The sequence below is a fragment of the Eubalaena glacialis genome, chromosome 7 (genome assembly GCF_028564815.1).
Source record: "Eubalaena glacialis isolate mEubGla1 chromosome 7, mEubGla1.1.hap2.+ XY, whole genome shotgun sequence".
Taxonomy (NCBI): domain Eukaryota; kingdom Metazoa; phylum Chordata; class Mammalia; order Artiodactyla; family Balaenidae; genus Eubalaena; species Eubalaena glacialis.
In genome coordinates, this window is record NC_083722.1 from 100,676,553 (window position 1) to 100,693,772 (window position 17,220).

Below are 17,220 nucleotides of genomic sequence, written 5' to 3' on the forward strand. Positions count from 1 at the left end.
TCGCTCTCCTACCTTGTCCAACTTGTTATGAGGACTAAGCAAGATGAGAACCAACAGTAAGAGAGATTGCTGTATTTCTAATATATGTTGCTGTATATTTAATACAGATCGCTGTGTGTTGCAAACTTTCCTCTACTCTTAGGCACACACCTCATCTACCTTTGCCAGTTTCCCTTGCTATTGGGTGTAGCTATGTATCTGAGTTCTTGCCAATAGAATGTAGGTGGAGGTGATGTGAGCCATTTCTTAGCCTGGCCCATAAAATTTTCCTGTGTGGGCCTTTCTTCTGTCTTTCTTTCCCCATCCTCTGTGTGAATGGGAAGGAGTCTACAGAAATAGAGGAAGAAGAATCAAAAGATGGAAGCAGCCTACACCCTGAATGACCATGTGGAGGCCACCCAGCCAGGAACACATTCTGTTACACAAGTGTGAAATAAACTTGCCTTATTTAAGCTCCTGGGGTTCTTTATTTGTTCCAGCAGCTAGCATTATATTTACTAATACATTAATATTTAGTGAATGCTTGCTATATGTTAGGCACATAAACATCTCTTTAATCCTCACAAACCGCATGGTATAGATGCAGTTACAAAGAGGACTTAAATAACTTGTTCAAATCCATACAGGTTGTGCTGGAATATAAACCTTAGTAACATGAATAAAGAGCTCTAGCTTGTAACTATTATAGTATATTGCCTCTTTCAATATAAGAAACATTACTAAGTGTATTACCTGGCACAGAGTAAGTACTTAATTTATGTTAATTTATGTTAGTTATTATTATACAGGCAAAAGAGAAATCAGAATGGAGAGCAAATAATTGAAAACAAACATATCAACTAAAATCTTTATAACACAGAAGCAAAAAACCTAAATAACCCTTTATTTTTTAGTAAGGCCTGGCTGTCTAAAAATAAATAGTAATGAAAACAGAAAAAATTGAATATGTTAAATTGATGATCCAAGCTATAGTTTATGTATCCATAGTTCAATAACCAAAATGGGCATTTCTAATGAGTATGTTTACTATAACATATGTTTTAGCAAATAATTGATAGAGGCCTTATTTCTCACCAACAGAAGACTGGTGGAATTATACAGCCATAAAGCATTATAGTTTTAAAGACTTTTTAATAATATAAAGAAAATGCTCATGATATAATGTGTTCTAATTATATAGAGACATTAATTTATTAATTGATTCAATTCATCCATTCAAAAAATGTTTACTGAGTACTGATTACATGCTGGGTGCTGGGCTAGGAGACGGCCATCTGGTCTCTGCCTTCAAACAGTATATAGTGTAGCTTCTTAGTGTAGGCTTCGTCAACAGACTGGCACAGTCCCTTTCTAGGGCTTAGTTTTCTTATGTGTAAAATAAGGAGGTTGGCTTAGATGATTGTCAAGGGCTATGTATGCAGCAATTAAATTAAGTGGAAATGGGATTCTTGATCCAGTCAGGCATAAGGACATTATTTGGTGTATGTGCAAGGTTATAACACAACTAAAATTGCAAAAGTACCATAAACCTATCAATGTGAGTTATTTAGAACAATGAATCACCTTGGTTTGATCCAGACTAAGGGGTTTCTGAGATGTGAAACTTTTAGGACTAAAACCTGCAAAGTCCTAGGCAAACCGAGATGGTTGGTCACCTTAGTTTCATGTCAAATTATTAACTTAAATGCTAAAATAATTTTAATTAATAATAACCAAATTATTTTGCTAATAATAATTAATACATAATAATTACAGAAACCTTAATGAATACCTTTTTTGTATTGGAATGATTTCATATGCAGTACAAAACTGAAAGAACAGGAAATATGAATATGTAGTAAAGTCATTCAACCGTCAAAAATTTTTAGAGAAGTACACATTTTGTGTGAGGGTTAACAATGATCACAACAATCACATAATTATGAGTTTTACAGTCATTATCCTCTGAAAGCTTGGTGATGATTACAGTTTTGAAACTATAATCTTAATTCAGAGGCTGTAAAGAACACTCTATTAATATTTCAATTAGAGAGAGACATTTTCTTTATTATTATTATTACTGAAGTATAGTTGACTTACAATGTTGTGTTAATTTCTGCTGCACAGAAAAGTGATTCAGTTATACATATACATACATACTTTTTAATATTCTTTTCCATTATGGTTTATCACAGGATATTGAATATAGCTCCCTGTGTTATACAGTAGGACCTTGTTGTTTATCCATTCTAAACATACTAGTTTGCATCTGCTAACCCCAAACTCCCACTCCATTCCTCCCCCCTGCAACCCTTGGCAACCATAAGTCTGTTCTCTATATCTGTGAGTCTGTTTCTGTTTTGTAGATAAGTTCATTTGTGTCATAGTTTAGATTCCACATGTACGTGATATCATATGGTATTTGTCTTTCTCTTTCTGACTTACTTCACTTACTATGATAATCACTTAATCTCCAGGTCCATCCATGTTGCTGCAAATGGCATTATTTCATTATTTTTTATGGCTGAGTAGTATTCCATTGTATATATGTACCACATCGTCTTTATCCATTCATCTGTCAATAGAGATTTAGGTTGTTTCCATGTCTTGGCTATTGTGAATAGTGCTAGTATGAACATAGGAATGCATATAACTTTTTGAATTATTGTTTTGTCCAGATATATGTCCAGGAGTGGGATTTCTGGATCATATGACAACTCTATTTTTAGTTTTCTGAGGAACCTCCAAACTGTTTTCCATAGTGGCTGTTCCAGCTTACATTCCCGCCAACAGTGTAGGAGGGTTCCCTTTTCTCCACATCCTCTCCAGCATTTGTTATTTGTAGACTTTTTAATGATGGCCATTCTGACTGGTGTGAGGTGATACCTCATTTGATTTATACTTCTCTAATAATTAGCGATGTTGAACATCTTTTCATGTGCCTATTGGCCATCTCTATGTCTTCTTTAGAAATATGTCTAAGTCTTCTGCCCATTTTTCAATTGGGTTGTTTGTTTTTTTGTTGTTAAGTTGTATGAGATGTTTATATATTTTGGAAATTAAGCCCTTAGAGAGGGATATATTTTCAACTTTTAAAAGTTGTGGCTTAAAATGGCATATTATAATTTTGTTGTTAAAATACAGATGTCCTTTTAAAGATTATTCTAAGATGATCACCTTCTAAAGTTTCACCTTTCTTTCTTCCCTCATTTACCACATAGACCAGTACAATTAGGCTAATACCAATTATAATGTTTCTTCAAACTGAAGCTGAAGAACCTCAAGGGGATAGTGAGGGAACCCAAAGGGATTTGTAGTGTCTCAACAAGGCCAACTCCAGGGGCAAGAACTCCTCCCTACATCAACAGTAAGACCTGGCTCCCTTGGGAACTCTGGGGCCCTTCTATCCACTTCCATTCTCCTCCAAAGCCTCCAAGGTTTTCCAATATGTAAGAAAGAAAGAAATATTTACTAATAAATTTAGGACCCCAGAACTGGGTGAGCTCACTAGGAGTAATTCAGATAGATTTGAGGATTCTACAAAAGAAACAAATGAGTTTGGTTTAGTTATCCCTGTCTGTTGACTGAGTGTTTCCTCTTCATTCATCCCAATGACAAGGGGCTTTTAAGTGTCAGTTGATAAAACAATCCTGAAACCACTTTGCAGAGTTACAAAATGGCAGCTCCTAAAATTTGGACCCATAAACCATTTAGGCAATTCATCAAATTTCCAATGACTGAATCAAACTTCAGATTTCTTTATAAATGCTCTGCCTACATTTGTCCTCCTCTATCCCACAGCAATCTTTCCAACACACAGCAATCCTCATCCTCCTCCACAACCAGGCCCCCCCCCCCAACTCTGGCACATACATTTCTTCCTAATGATAATGCTCCTTCTGTCAGGAGCCAAATATATGCAATGGTCAAGGGGAAAAAGGCAGAGCTTCCGTTCTCACCCTTGCCTTGGGGAAGAAGGAAATTAGTTTAAATAAATGATATGGTGATTTAAAAAGAAATGAACAGTGGAGAGACAGAGTCTGTTTCTCTCATTGGAGCTGCTAGTGCTTTTAAAATATTCTGTCACCTGTGTCGGTTCTGTGAAATAATCATCCCACCTGTCTGACCTGATGTCTTGCTTTAGTCCTCACTACCTGGCTAATAATGCCTAGTGCTTCCATGTGTTGAATGCTTACTATATACCAAGACCTGCACCAAGTATTTTACAGGTTTACTCTTACTTAACCAGCACAACCCTTTGGGATAGATACTGCTATTAACCCTACTTTATAGCCAAGGAAACTAAGGCTTAAAGAGGCAAAGTGACTTACCCCAGAGGGACACAGTTCATAAATTGCAGTGCTGGGATTTAAAGCAGTGTCAGCCTGGTCTCAAAGTTCACACCTTGGAGTCTGACTCAGTTTCTTCTTAGCTGGGCTTAAAAACCATTCTCATGAAGTCTCTTCCAAAACCTGGAGGCTGTTAGGTATCTTCCCCTAGGAAGAGTAACTCCAAACCACCAAGAATTGCTTCAACTGCTCCCCAGGGCCTACCTCTGTAAAGCCCCACTGTGCAAGGTACAGCATTGTTTCCCCTCCTCTCTCAGAAAAACCTAAAGGAGACTCCCTAAGAAACCTGTGTTCTGTCTTTCCCTGATCATTCAAGTTCTGTGTTTCTACCAGAGGCCCACCTTCCTTCAGACAAACTCCAAGCTACATGTAATCAGCATGAGAAAGGGAGGAAGAGACAAAAGTATGGCTCTTGAGAAAGGTTCTAGACAAGTTACTTTGAAAGTTTTTAAATCTTCTTTTATAGGTAGCACCCTTCCACTCTAGTTGCAATGGGCCGTTTCCTATAGCTGTCCTTCTACCCTTCACTTACCTTCTTCCCTAAATCCTAATATCTTCTTTCCCTAGAGCCTTCTAAGGCACACTGTGACCCACTGGTATTTATATGACAGTTTCAGGATAATATAGAGTAAATGGACATATGAGAGCATCACATATTTATCAGACATCTATGAAAGACACCAAGAAATGCTATAGGAATCAAGATATAAGATTATTGTTGTTAAACTTCTACTATGTTTTCAAGCAATTCAAAAGATGATTCTATAATAATGAATGTATCCGTCCTAATCCCCCAGAAGTTCTAAGCTTGGACATCATGAGGAAATGTCACCACATTCTCTTGTGTGAAGTTGCTTGGCACTGAGGGGTTAATAATGCTCTAGCTTAAACCAGATCCCCCAATAACAAGCACCAAGGGCTTCTCTGGAGTCTGGCTCTAAGCTGGCCACTTGGAAGATGAAACTCAGGTTCATGAGCAGTTTCCAAAAACCCGTTTCCACCTTGCTCTCTGACACCCCCCTCTCCAAACAGACTATATTCTCAATCCTCCGCTTATTTGAACACAACTTTCACACCTAACAAATCAGAAAGCTGTAATTACAAAGTTTCAGAAACGTTTTCTGAAAGCCTCCCTAAATAAGAAGCTGCTTCGCCGTTCATTTAAGTGTCATAATACTCTCTTTCCGCGGCAAGGGCTCAGACCAGTTCCGCGTGCACGTACACCCAGGCATGTATACCCAGGCATGTACACACAGCACAAGGAATCGCCATTCAGTTTAGGAGGAAGGGTCAGATTTCATACTGAGACTTGGTTCTCTCGGGTTGAATTTTATCTGCTTCTCAGTCCCTGGAGCCCAAGTTCTACGTTGCACAGAGATCTGGCACCGTTGTGCCTAGTTGGCCTGCTACCGTGGGCTTTTTTTTTTTTTTCTGGTGTGTCTTTTGCTAAGAAACGGCAATGTGTTTTGCCTGCCTAACCCAGCCGCAGCCTGTCGTCCCCTAGACAAAAAACGGCAGCCTGCTGCTGCCTGCAGCGGCCGCGGCGGCGACGCAGGAAGGCCGGGCCACCTGAGACCCGCGGCGCTACGCCTTTGTTGGGCCGGCTACAGATGGTGCCCCAGCACTGGGTTGAGCCGGGGGCGGGCGTGGGGGGCCGGAGGACCGGAGGGGGAGGCCGGGAAGGGGGTCGGACGGGAGGGGAGGAGACCGTGGAGCAGCCAATCGGAGTGCAGCCCATCAGCTGACCGCTTTTGCTTACACCAGGTGCACGGCGGCTGCGGGGAGCACAAAGCCGGGCGCACCGAGGGCGCCGGCAGCAAGCCGGCGAGCTAGGCGAGGCCAGTGCGTCCGCGCCTGCAGCGCCCTCCGGGCGGGGAGAGGGGCCGCCGGCGTCAGCCCGGGCAGCGGCATCCGCGCGGTGGCGTCCCTAGGCGCCCCGGACGCCGTCCTCCGGACCAGGACGCTCGCTGCCCCGCCCTCTGCACCCCACTTCTGCCCTTTTTCCCAGTCCTGACTGCCCCTGTCCCGGCCCCCGAGAGCCGGATTGAGCCCAGGCCCGCGCAGCAGCTGTTGCTCGTGTGGCTGCCTCGCCTCCTGTCTTGGTGTTCTGCCGCGAGCCCCCCAAGGAGCCAGTGCCTGTGGGTTGGGAGGGAGGCGCCGCTCAGCCGGTCCTCCTCCTCCTCCTCCTCTTCCTCCTGCTGCCGCCGCCGGTGCCTGGTCCGTGCGCACCCCGACACCCCCGCCAGCCGGGCCTCGGGGTAAGTGCGCTCGCCTAGCCGGGCAGCGGCGGGAGATGTGGGCGGCAGCGAGGGAAAGTCGAGGCAAACTTGGCGGCGTGGCGGGCCCGAGAAGGGTCTGGGGAACCTGGGACAAGATCGCGGGCCTAAGGGGTACGAGGGGGCGCGGCTCATGAAACTGGGGAAAATGACGAAGTCGGGGAAACCGGAATCTAGTGACCTCCTTACTGAAAAAAATAACGGGTCGGGGAGAACGATACTTCGGAAGGAAGGCCGAACAGAAGCGAGCAAAAGGCATTGACAGGAGGCGAGCCCGCTAGATTTCAGGGACCGACGCGGGGGAGGGTGATGCGCGGGTATCCGGAGGAAGGAGGGCTGCTGGAATGTGAACTGGGGAAGGCAGCCGGAGCCGGAGAAGAGCGCGGAAAGGGGGCCCGGGGAGTTGGAAAGAGGACTAAGAGAAGGGGAAAGAAGGTGGCAGGCTGCGGTGAGAGAAGAGGAAGGATGTTTTGGCGGTGGCCTTGTAGGTAAAGAAAGGGACAAGGGGCGTAATTCACAAAGCGTCGAGTGTACTGAAGTCAGGGTATTGGGAAGAATCTGCTCAACTGTCGCGCGGTCGAAGTGGGGAAAAGACCTCATCCTACACGTTTTGAGTCCAGAAGGGGTGGCAGCCTCAGGAGGCTTGCCAAGGATGCTGAAATGTCAGGGAAGCCTCGGTCCGCTCCAGGCACGGAGCCGGTGCTGGGTTCCCCGCGCGGCCGGGGTCGATGGCGAGGAAAGTTTGCCAGCGAGTGTCCTTTGTGCTGCGTGGAGAGGGGTGTGGGCAGCCGCCGACTCGGCACTTCCCAGGGCCCTGCAGCGACTACCTCCGCGGAGGGGAGTCCCTGCTTGGCAAGCCCAGGTAGAGTGGAAAGATCGAGTAGCTGGAGGGGCGCGGCGCACTTGGGACCGGTGGGAAAACCCGTCCCAGGACGGTTGTGAGGGAGCCGGCCTGCCTCTTCGCACTGGGAGGTTCGGCGGTGGTACCTGCTCTGGGAGACAGAGGGGGACCTTGACTGCTGGGTTCACCGCTGTAGCCACAGTGCTCGGAACTGAATGTGAATGACCGGGGTGGGAATGGTTTTGAGGCATTCGAACCACAGAGGAAAAGGCCAAGGGTCCAGGAAAAGAGACCCTTCTCTAAATCTCATGCCACCATTAGCATTAGCATTTTCACTCCCAGACCCAGAAAATAAAGAAAAAGTGGAATTCAGTGAGGGGACAGGTATTACTGACTTGAGCTTTTGCTTGTAGGATTTTTTTGAAAGGCAGTATGTTGTTTTGTTTCACAATTTGCCTTGCCACGATGGTCTAAAGAATTAATATTACTCGAATATGCTCATGACTTCATTTTTAAGAGCTAGGACTGGAGGATTGGAAAGTTCAAGAAGGTACTTTGATCAGTGTAACTCTAGAGTAAAAGTGGTGGTGTTGGCTCCAGGGCCATGTGTGTCCCAAAGTCTCTGATTTGCATGCAAATGTGAGCGAATCCTGGCAGATGTCTGGCCTCATCCATTCACATGAAGGAATTTGAAAAGACAAGGAGTCTTTAGTTAACAATAGACCTTAAGAAAATGGAATAAAGGCGCAGTGAGTTTTTCTCTTTGGGAATTCCAAGGCTTGCTGACACCTTTATTCAGGAGCCAAATTCTCTGAGTGCTATTGTATTGAAAGCCTCAAGTACTGCTTGCTCTTTACCTGGCTGTGTGTTTGTGTGCAATTTCAAGCTGGATGTTCTGAACTAGTGAGGAAAATGGTTATATGAAGCAGACAGTAACTTAATTTCACTTCTGGTGGTTTCAAGTAATTTCTGAATTGACCCCTCAACTTTTATTTAGAGTTTCTTCTCATTTTCTTGTAGTAATCCCACCTCCTGCTCACATTTGCTCTCCATCCTCAGAAATATACAATATAGGAGAAGATAGTTGTAGATGACTAACGGGACTCTCTCATTAGAATGTCCATAGTCCAGTCAAAATCATTTTAGTAACAAGCACCAAACTTGTAGAACTGCAGGTGATGAAACCATCACGTTCCTAGTCACCTGAGGGATTTTAGGGTCACAGGACAGAACAATGAATAGCGAGGCAGTCATGCAATAGACCCCAAAACAGGGACATTTCTGCCTTGTCTAAGAGTAGCTAATAGACCACTGCACTGCTCACCTCCTGGCACTGATCAACCGATGAACAAAAGGCGGGCAGTGTGGGCCACACGTGAGTCCCAGGGATTATACCTACTGACAAGCCAGCCCAGTGGCCTCTTCTTTTGTCAGTCTCAAACACTGTTGAAGGGAAAAAGAACCTATTCACTGAACAGCGTTTGCCACTGTATGCTATATATTCACTGAAAGGGACATTAAAATACAACCCCCAAAAAAAACCAAAACAAGACAACATTGTTTTGAGGACTCAGTGTGGGGGGGTTGGGGGATGGGTAACAGATGTTAGTCTGCTGTTTTACATGTTTCCTTAAGTTATTTTTGCTGGTTCAGTGACTTTTTTACACATAAAGCAGTACTTTCCCAGGAGGGGAAAAATGAATTGAGTCAAATTTAAGTAAGACAATGTTATAGCCAAGATTACATTTTCTGTCTTAGAGCTATCTAGAAGTCAGAAAGTAACAAATCATTATAATAAACTCTTATGTGACTTAAGCCTGGGATTTTGTCTTTATTATGGACTTGAGGGCTACCTGTAAAATGCAGTTGACATTTCTAAACTAGGCAATAAGCCATTTTATTGTAAAGTTATCATCTAGGTATTTTTGAAACAAATATAAGTTTAAAATGACCAAAGCCTCACATTTTGTGAGAACTTACTTCGGCTGTTACCTGCCTGTGTGAAATCTTTGTTCTGCAAGTCTAATGAAAGGGAAGATTAGGGCTTACTCCTTGGTAAATAAAAGTAATAAAGTACTTATTATTAGAAAAGGATCACTCTACTAAGTAAAATCTTAGACAGGATCCAACTGCCGACTCTGGTTCTGAACAATAATATAGATAGTTCTGGGCAGTGTCTGGAATTCCCAAAAAGCAGGGAAAAACTCAACCATTGATTTCTCTCTGGTTAGACCCTGCTAAGGCTAGCTTCTTGACCTGAACTGTTAGAACAATTATCACATATTCTAAACCAGTGACACTCATGGGAACAAACCCAGTAGGTACTAAAGAAAATCTGTCTCTACAGAATTACAATGCTACTTCCCAAGCCAGTTGGGCATGATTGTAAATAATTAGAATGGTGGACTTTTTAATGTCACCATAAATAAGCCATGAATAAAGTATGGTAAATTATAGGACCTGGGTGTCACTTTTTACTAGACTTTCATAATGCTTTCTTATAATTTATTTTTAAGCTACAAAATAATAGTTCTTTGAATGATTCGCTTGAGCACTAATGTAAGCTTGCTCAAATATTGTATTTAACTTTTCAGAATTATTATGCTGAACATCTATTTTGGGTTAAGGCAATCTGGAGATAAAGCAAATTCCAATTTAGACTCATAATCATATTTTGGTTTCTGGGAACAATGTAAGTATCTTTAACTCATGAATAGAGCTCTGATTAATATTTTATTCAAGATGAAATTATAATTATATAGATGAAGTCAGAAAAACATGTATTCTCTCTTGTTTTGGCTCAAAGTGCAGAACAGAGACAAAAGTTAAACCCTATATGTAAAATCCAATACTTTAGTGACCAAGGGAACCATTCATTCTACAAGTCTTCTTAAATGAAGTTTGCCTTTTAAATTTTCTTGTTTTACTTATTTGATGGATACATCACTGGATGTAGCATCCAAGTCTCAAAACATAGACAAATGCATAATAAATTGTTTACTGACATTAAAATTACAATACATGATAAAATAATATAGTATATATTTTCAGACTTTATGGCCACCCTATAGAAGTGTTAAGCATATTATTCAATAATTAAAACATATGCCATTTTATGTTAGAGTTTTTTTAAAGAAACAATATGCAGGCTTATATATTATTATTATTTTTTTTACTTTTTGAATATTTCCAAAAGGTCTAACAAAGGTAGGATATTATTAGCAGTTTTATCAGTTATTTGGTGGGTAACTAAGCTACCTAGTCATAGCCAGGTGATCTTAGATCAGCTTCTTAACCCCACCAACCCTCAGTTTCCTCATTTGTATCATGACAAGGTTGGGAGTATAGGGCTGGAAGGACTAACTACCATAATTAGTGAGATTGCTAAAAGGTTTGTGGAAGCTGTGTCTTCAATACCACAACTAACATAAACGTTTAACTTGGATGGAACCATTACACTTAATATACCAAAAGTCATCCTGAGATGCACAGAAACTAGGCTTAAACTTGCATTGATACAGACTGGAGGTCTGTCAGCTCTGATTTGAGGGTACCCTCCAAAGATGCTGCTGCCTTGACTTACAACATTTAGTTTTGAAAACTGAGGAGTGAAAACTGTGTTTACAATGGCTTATTGCCTTCCATTTACACTCTTCATAGCTCAGGGGTTGAAATGTTATTTGAAAGCTCTGATTAATATAAATGTCTTGTAATTTTCTGGCCATCCTAGCTCACATCTATTATACCCCTGGCAGACATGTGGACTCCACAACTGCCCCCTCATTTATATATGAAACAGACACACTGGTGGCATTTTTTGGTTACCATAGTTACATTAACAATATACACATGACCTGACATACTTCTTCGTGAAAGGTTTTTGTTGCAAATATTATGTTGACCTGGGAGTAAAGGACAACCATCTAAAGTTTGAGGCATACATACATTAATCTGTTGTCCATTTCTGGAGCCACCATTTCAATCATGGGAGAAGAGCCATCCTACAGTGAGGTCCAGGAAAAGGCAATCGCAAGACTCTGACTAGCAAAGATTTCCAAGGGAGGCATTTCCAACAATGCTTAACCTCTACAGGAGGATGTCTGTTACGTATTCATTTCAAAATATTTGCTCCTCCTATTCATGACTGCCCTTTGTGAGATAATATATCAGCATAGTCATTTTTGATTCATACAGGGAAAAATGGACAGCATCCATCTCAGTAAGACCTAGGAGATAAAAAAATCAATCTGCACTATTAAGCAGTAAGCACAAAGAGAGAATCTTCATTTAGGATAACTAAAAAAGCTTTACAAAGAAAGAAAGATTGCTTAATTGGTTTCATGCCTATAATTTTCCCCTCTAGAAAAAAATGTTAGCATGGCAATAAAGAATATCATTAACCTGCACTGTTATTTCACAATAGTAATAAGTCTTAATTCGCATCTATAATAATCACTGTAATCAAGTACTGTACAGGGAGTCAGGAAGGCACAGGCTCATTTCCCAGCTCTGACACCGGTGACTGAATGTGTGACCTTCCGGATGTCCTGCCTCCCTCCTGGTGCTTCACGTCCCTATCCGAGTTGTGTTTTAAAGGATCCAGGAACACTGGTAGATATTTCTAGTATTACCACTGCAAAGAATTTGATTTCTGCCCTATAGGTCATGATGAAATGGAGAGCTAAAGGTCTGGGGGACACGGCAAGGTGATTTTTCTGGTTCCTAATCCCACAACTGAGAGATTGTTTTGTTCTTTTAAAAATTTTCTCCCCCTAATATGACAATTCCCCACCACCTCACTTGGACTCTCTTGAGGGAAAGAATTTTACTTGGGATATAGGAAGCTGCTTGCACACTCAGTAAATATATACTGACCACCAGCCATGTGCCAGGCATCATAAGAGGTACTAAAGCCAAAAGAAATTAGCTTGATTTTTCTGCATCTTGTATGCTAAATCCATCATAAGCATTTTAAGTATTTATTGAGTGCCTGGTATGAAAAAGCACTTGGCTAGATCTAGCATGGAGGTTTTCAACTAGGGGTGATTTTGCGCACCCCCCGCCCCCAGGGGACATTTGGAGACATTTTTGTCAATTGTTGTCACAACTGAGGGTGGGGTGTGCTACTGGGTAGAAGCCAGGGATGATGTTAAACATCCTAAAATGCACAGACAGTCCCTCCACAACAGAGAAGTATCTGCTCCACGTGTCAGTCAGGCCAAGGTTGAGGAATCCTGCTCTGGTTGATGTAGCTCTGCCCTCAGTGAGTTTAAGTCTAGTACAGGTTACAGAAAGGAGACTGGCAAGTACAATAAAGCATGCTGTGATGGTAAAAGTGTGAGCTACAGAATCTGTACAGAAGTAGGAGCCTTCATTCAAAGTTTGGCTGCCAGCAAAAGCTTTAAGAAACATTCTGATTAATTCCCAGAACGGGCTATCACCTGGAACCACCAGTGTTCAGCAGGAGACAATTTTAGATCTAACCTCATTGAACATAAGTGAGTTGGATGGTTGTTTGAAAGAGGGTAGACGCCTTAAGTTTGTTGAGAACTCTACACTGGGGATGGAGTTGTTAATTCCTTGTAGGACTCAGAATTCAGAGTGTCTTGAGTCGTTAGGAGAGGAGGCTGGAAACAGAATGAATGTCAGTGGCGAGAAACATAGGGCTGTACAAGCTGCTTAAAGAGAAGATGTAGCTGAGTTGACAAAGTGAATAATGCCTCATGTTTTAGAACCTCAAATTCTGCAGAGTCCTTAAATATGTATCTCATTTGACCTGCCGCGGTCTGAGACACCAAGTATTATCATTCCTTCTCCCTTTTTTCAATAACTAAGGAATCAGAGCCATGGAGAGATTCAGTGTGACCTTGGACGAGTCACTTAATATTTCTCTAATGTTTATCTATAAAAGAAGAGGGGTTGCAAGGCTCTTCTTCCTAATGCACGTTCAGTTTGTCTAAGGACACATCTAGGGAAACAATGGAGCTGGGATAAGACCAGCCTCACTGCGTCTCTCAGACCCAGTGCCTTTCCCATTCACACCAAGGCTGCTTCCTGGACCATGAAGTCAGAACAGGTAATAATATGACAGTGATTCAGCATTCTACCTCTTGGGTTACCAAAAAGAGCAAGGATTTTGGAGGCATCAATTATAATGTATAATGCAGAGAAACTTAAGCTGGGTTTCCCAGATACCTAAGGACTAATCAGACTTTCCCTCTAATATTTTATTTTAAGCTGACCTTAGAAGCTTAAAAAAATACTGTGACAAGCTGGGAAGAAAGGTTCATAGGAGAGTGATGCTAGGGTAAGAAAATGATATAACCCAGAATGTGTGTGCAGAACTGACGATGTTCTGCCTAGAAAAGAGATGCAGTAGTGGCGTGGCTTTCTGCCTTTGTTTGATTTTGCTCTGTTCTTTGGCAGGGGTATTTTAACTTTCCTCCCAGAGAACGATGACCAGCGTGTACACACACACACATGCACACCCACATACAACAGGGATGACACACTAGATTCCATACTGAGACATTTATGTTTTTGCTTTAATTAAGACTGGCACATTAAAAATGAGCTTTGGGGAGAGCCTTCTCTCAAGGTTTTAAAGATTTAACTACTTCTCACTTCTGTGCAATGGAGTAATGTTTTCTTGGGAGAAGGAAGACTGAGAAGCTGCCTGACTGCTCAAATTTCTTTTCATCTTCATAATTCTGTGATTTCCAAGATCATGAGCGAGAGTTATGTAGGACTTCAGCCATGACCTGAGAGTTTCCGAGACACTAATGGAATGTATATTAACTTATCCAAGCATGATAGAACCACTGAAGACTCTGGCGTGGCAATTAACTGGATTTCTCCACTTGTTCTTCCAGCTGATTATGGTTCTTTGCAGGGAGAACTACACGTCAGGTTTAACCCCTCAAAGGACCAGTTAGCTTGGCTGTGTCCTACGGGGATAGTCTGTCTCTGGAATCCCAGCCGACCTCCCGCACATACCCACAGACTCATCATTTCTCTCCTGGGAGGCCAGGTGAAAAATTTGGGTCTCTTCAAAACCATCTGAAGGAAAAACACAAAGTAAGTGGGCAAATACTGGTGGGATAGTTTTCTCTTCATGCATGAAGGATAACACTGTCAAAATAGAACCCTAGTGAAGAAGTTTCCAAATGGCTTCACCCTCAGGATAGAGCAATGGAATGAGAGATTCACTCCATGCACATGAGATGCTTTAGTTTTTAGGAAGAAAATATTATATAGAACTCCCAAATAGCATCCCCAGGGCCCACCATATTACCTAATATAGAATGTAGAATCAGTAGGAGAAAGGTAATGCTATCCAACATTATCGTGCCTTTCCAGTGTGCCAGGAATCATCTCACACACCTTACCCACATTCATTCATTTAATCCTTGCAACTACTGTATAATGTAGATACCCGCTTTATAGCTCAGGAAACTATCGCACAAAGCAAATAAGTAACTTGCCCAAGGCCACAAACTAGTGTGTACTCAATAAGTATTTATCAAATGAATAAATGAATGAATAGGATATACATCTGTTTTAGAGGAGAGAGTCCTTTATTCGAATTCTCAGTTTATAGCAGTCCTGCTTTCTAAGCAGGGCACTTTCAAGAATGATGACAAATGAAGTCTGGATGACAGATGAAGTCTAACTTCATCTGGATGACAAATGAAGTCTCAGAGCTGGTAAGTGACAGAGCAGGGATGTGAACTTGGGTCCGACTCTGAAACTGCACTGTTAAAGCACTCGGCTATGCTTCTTTCTCTTTAATTGCAGCTATAAAACAAAAGGATTGGACTAGACTAGCTTTCATAGCCCAGCTGGGTCTAAAAATTCTATAATTCCATTATTAAAGTAAGGTTTATATAAAATAAAACATGATGTATTTTTTATTACTTTAAAATTTAAAATCTGATATTTTTATTTAACCAATCATCATTGAATTATCCTTTAAAATTACATTGGAGTTATTAACAGCATGTTTTTAAATTGTTTTTAAGATAAGTAATTTTAAATAGATGAAAATGCATACTTAAAGATTGCGTTCTCCTAACCAGTATCATCACATGGCATATTGAATTATATCATCGTCTAAATTTAGAAGGTTTCTAAAAATTGAAAAACATCTTTCTGTTACACAGAGAAAAGAAGTCAAATTATTAATTGTGAAAAAAGTTACTCTGATATTTGCAGAGATAAGGAGATTGCTGAATATTATGAAAAGTATTGAGTGATTTTTACAAGAGCTTAAAGCTGCTAGCAATATTAGAAACTACTTGAGATTTGCTTCTAAATATTGTTTTGCTTTAAGAGATCCTTCTGGCATCCAAGTGATGCATCAGAACAATGTGAGTCCCTGCCATAGTATTACAGGATGTACAATCCAAGGCAGGGCAAAGAGAGTGGATAACTAGGCAGGTCTTAGAGTTGGGAAGAATTGGTTCCAAAACTGCATCCTAGCTGTGGGCTGGAGTGATTTCAGTGAGCCTCAGTATCCTCATCTGTAAAATGGGGATAATAATAGAACCTGCCTTATAGAATCATTGGATTCATTCAATGAGGTCATGTGTCTAAAGCCCTTTGCACATTTCCTGGACCAAGGTAAGTACTTAGTAAATAGTAGCAATGGGTAGTAGTGGTATTATTATGTGGAAATCTGGCATTCTGACTGCTATTGTGTCTGGATGCTCTTTTGGAGGCAAGTGGAGGTATTTTAACAGACAAGAAGATTCAGACTAGATATTTGAGAAGTCGATAGTTCACACGGTTGTCACCTTTCGTGATGAACCCCAAGAGAGCTTTATATTTGTCCAGACATGCAAGAAATCTTGAGTCAGCGGATGTACTTTGAAAGAAGTGGCAAACAGATGAATACATTAGAGCTTTTTTGTTTCTAGATTCTGCTTTGTATCCACTCTCTCTTTTCTCTCTCTGAAAATATTATAATCCCCCTAAGTTGTGATTCATAGAATCAGATTTTCTAACCAGAGAGAAAAGGTTCAGTTCAGAGCTATCATTCCCCAAAGAGGAGCTGAATTCAAGACATTGTTAGAACTAACAGACCCAAAAGCTTCAACTCTCTGAAATCCATTGTTAGATAATAAAGTTGCTGAGGCATATAAAACTCTTAGAACAATGGCTAGCATCTTGTAAATGCTCAATAAATCCTGCTGCTACCACTGTTATTGTTGATTCTGTGTATCACCATCTTCATAACATTTATCTTCTTGCTTCTTGACCAAACTACAAAGCTCCTGGTTGGGAGCAGATTAGAACCCAATGCAGTGTAACCAAGAGTCCTCCTGGGAGCAGGTCAGTCACAAAGCAAGAGGAAGTACCAGGCAAGCCAAATCAGGTGACTCTTAAGAAGACCCCTGGTAGATTGACATAGGAAAAAGTTGCTATGATTTAGCTTCTATAGCCTCTACCCTGTTTCAGCTAGCAGATTCTCCTTTACTCATGAATGGGAGTGTTAGAATACAATTAAGTGCCTCATTTTCTTTGAATTCTTTGAGGGCTGGAAATAATAATTATATACAGAGAACCTTATATTCATTGTCTGTTTAATCCTTCTAATCAGAGCTTCCCAACTGGTAGCTGGGTGCATTTACAGGTAATTGGAGATACTGATACTCTTAGCCCTTGGGGACAGCCAGTACCACCCAGTTAGTCACCTCTGGTAACCCTTGCCAATAAACAGCATTTTCTAGTGTACTGAGAGGAGGGCACAGCAACTGTTATCCCCGGTTTAAAG

The 17,220-nt window shown here is 41.4% G+C and overlaps 1 protein-coding gene and 1 long non-coding RNA gene across 2 annotated transcripts in view; one reads left to right on the top strand and one right to left on the bottom strand.

Annotated features, from left to right (window-relative positions):
* Positions 1-17,220, bottom strand: part of LOC133094813 (uncharacterized) — a 399,443-nt gene that overhangs the window by 8,098 nt on the left and 374,125 nt on the right. The gene's annotated exons all lie outside the window — the stretch shown is intronic.
* Positions 6,134-17,220, top strand: part of LRRN1 (leucine rich repeat neuronal 1) — a 37,131-nt gene continuing 26,044 nt past the window's right edge. The window contains exon 1 of the mRNA XM_061195548.1: positions 6,134-6,586. The gene's annotated coding sequence lies outside the window, so the exon portion shown is untranslated. The remainder of the gene's footprint in view (positions 6,587-17,220) is intronic.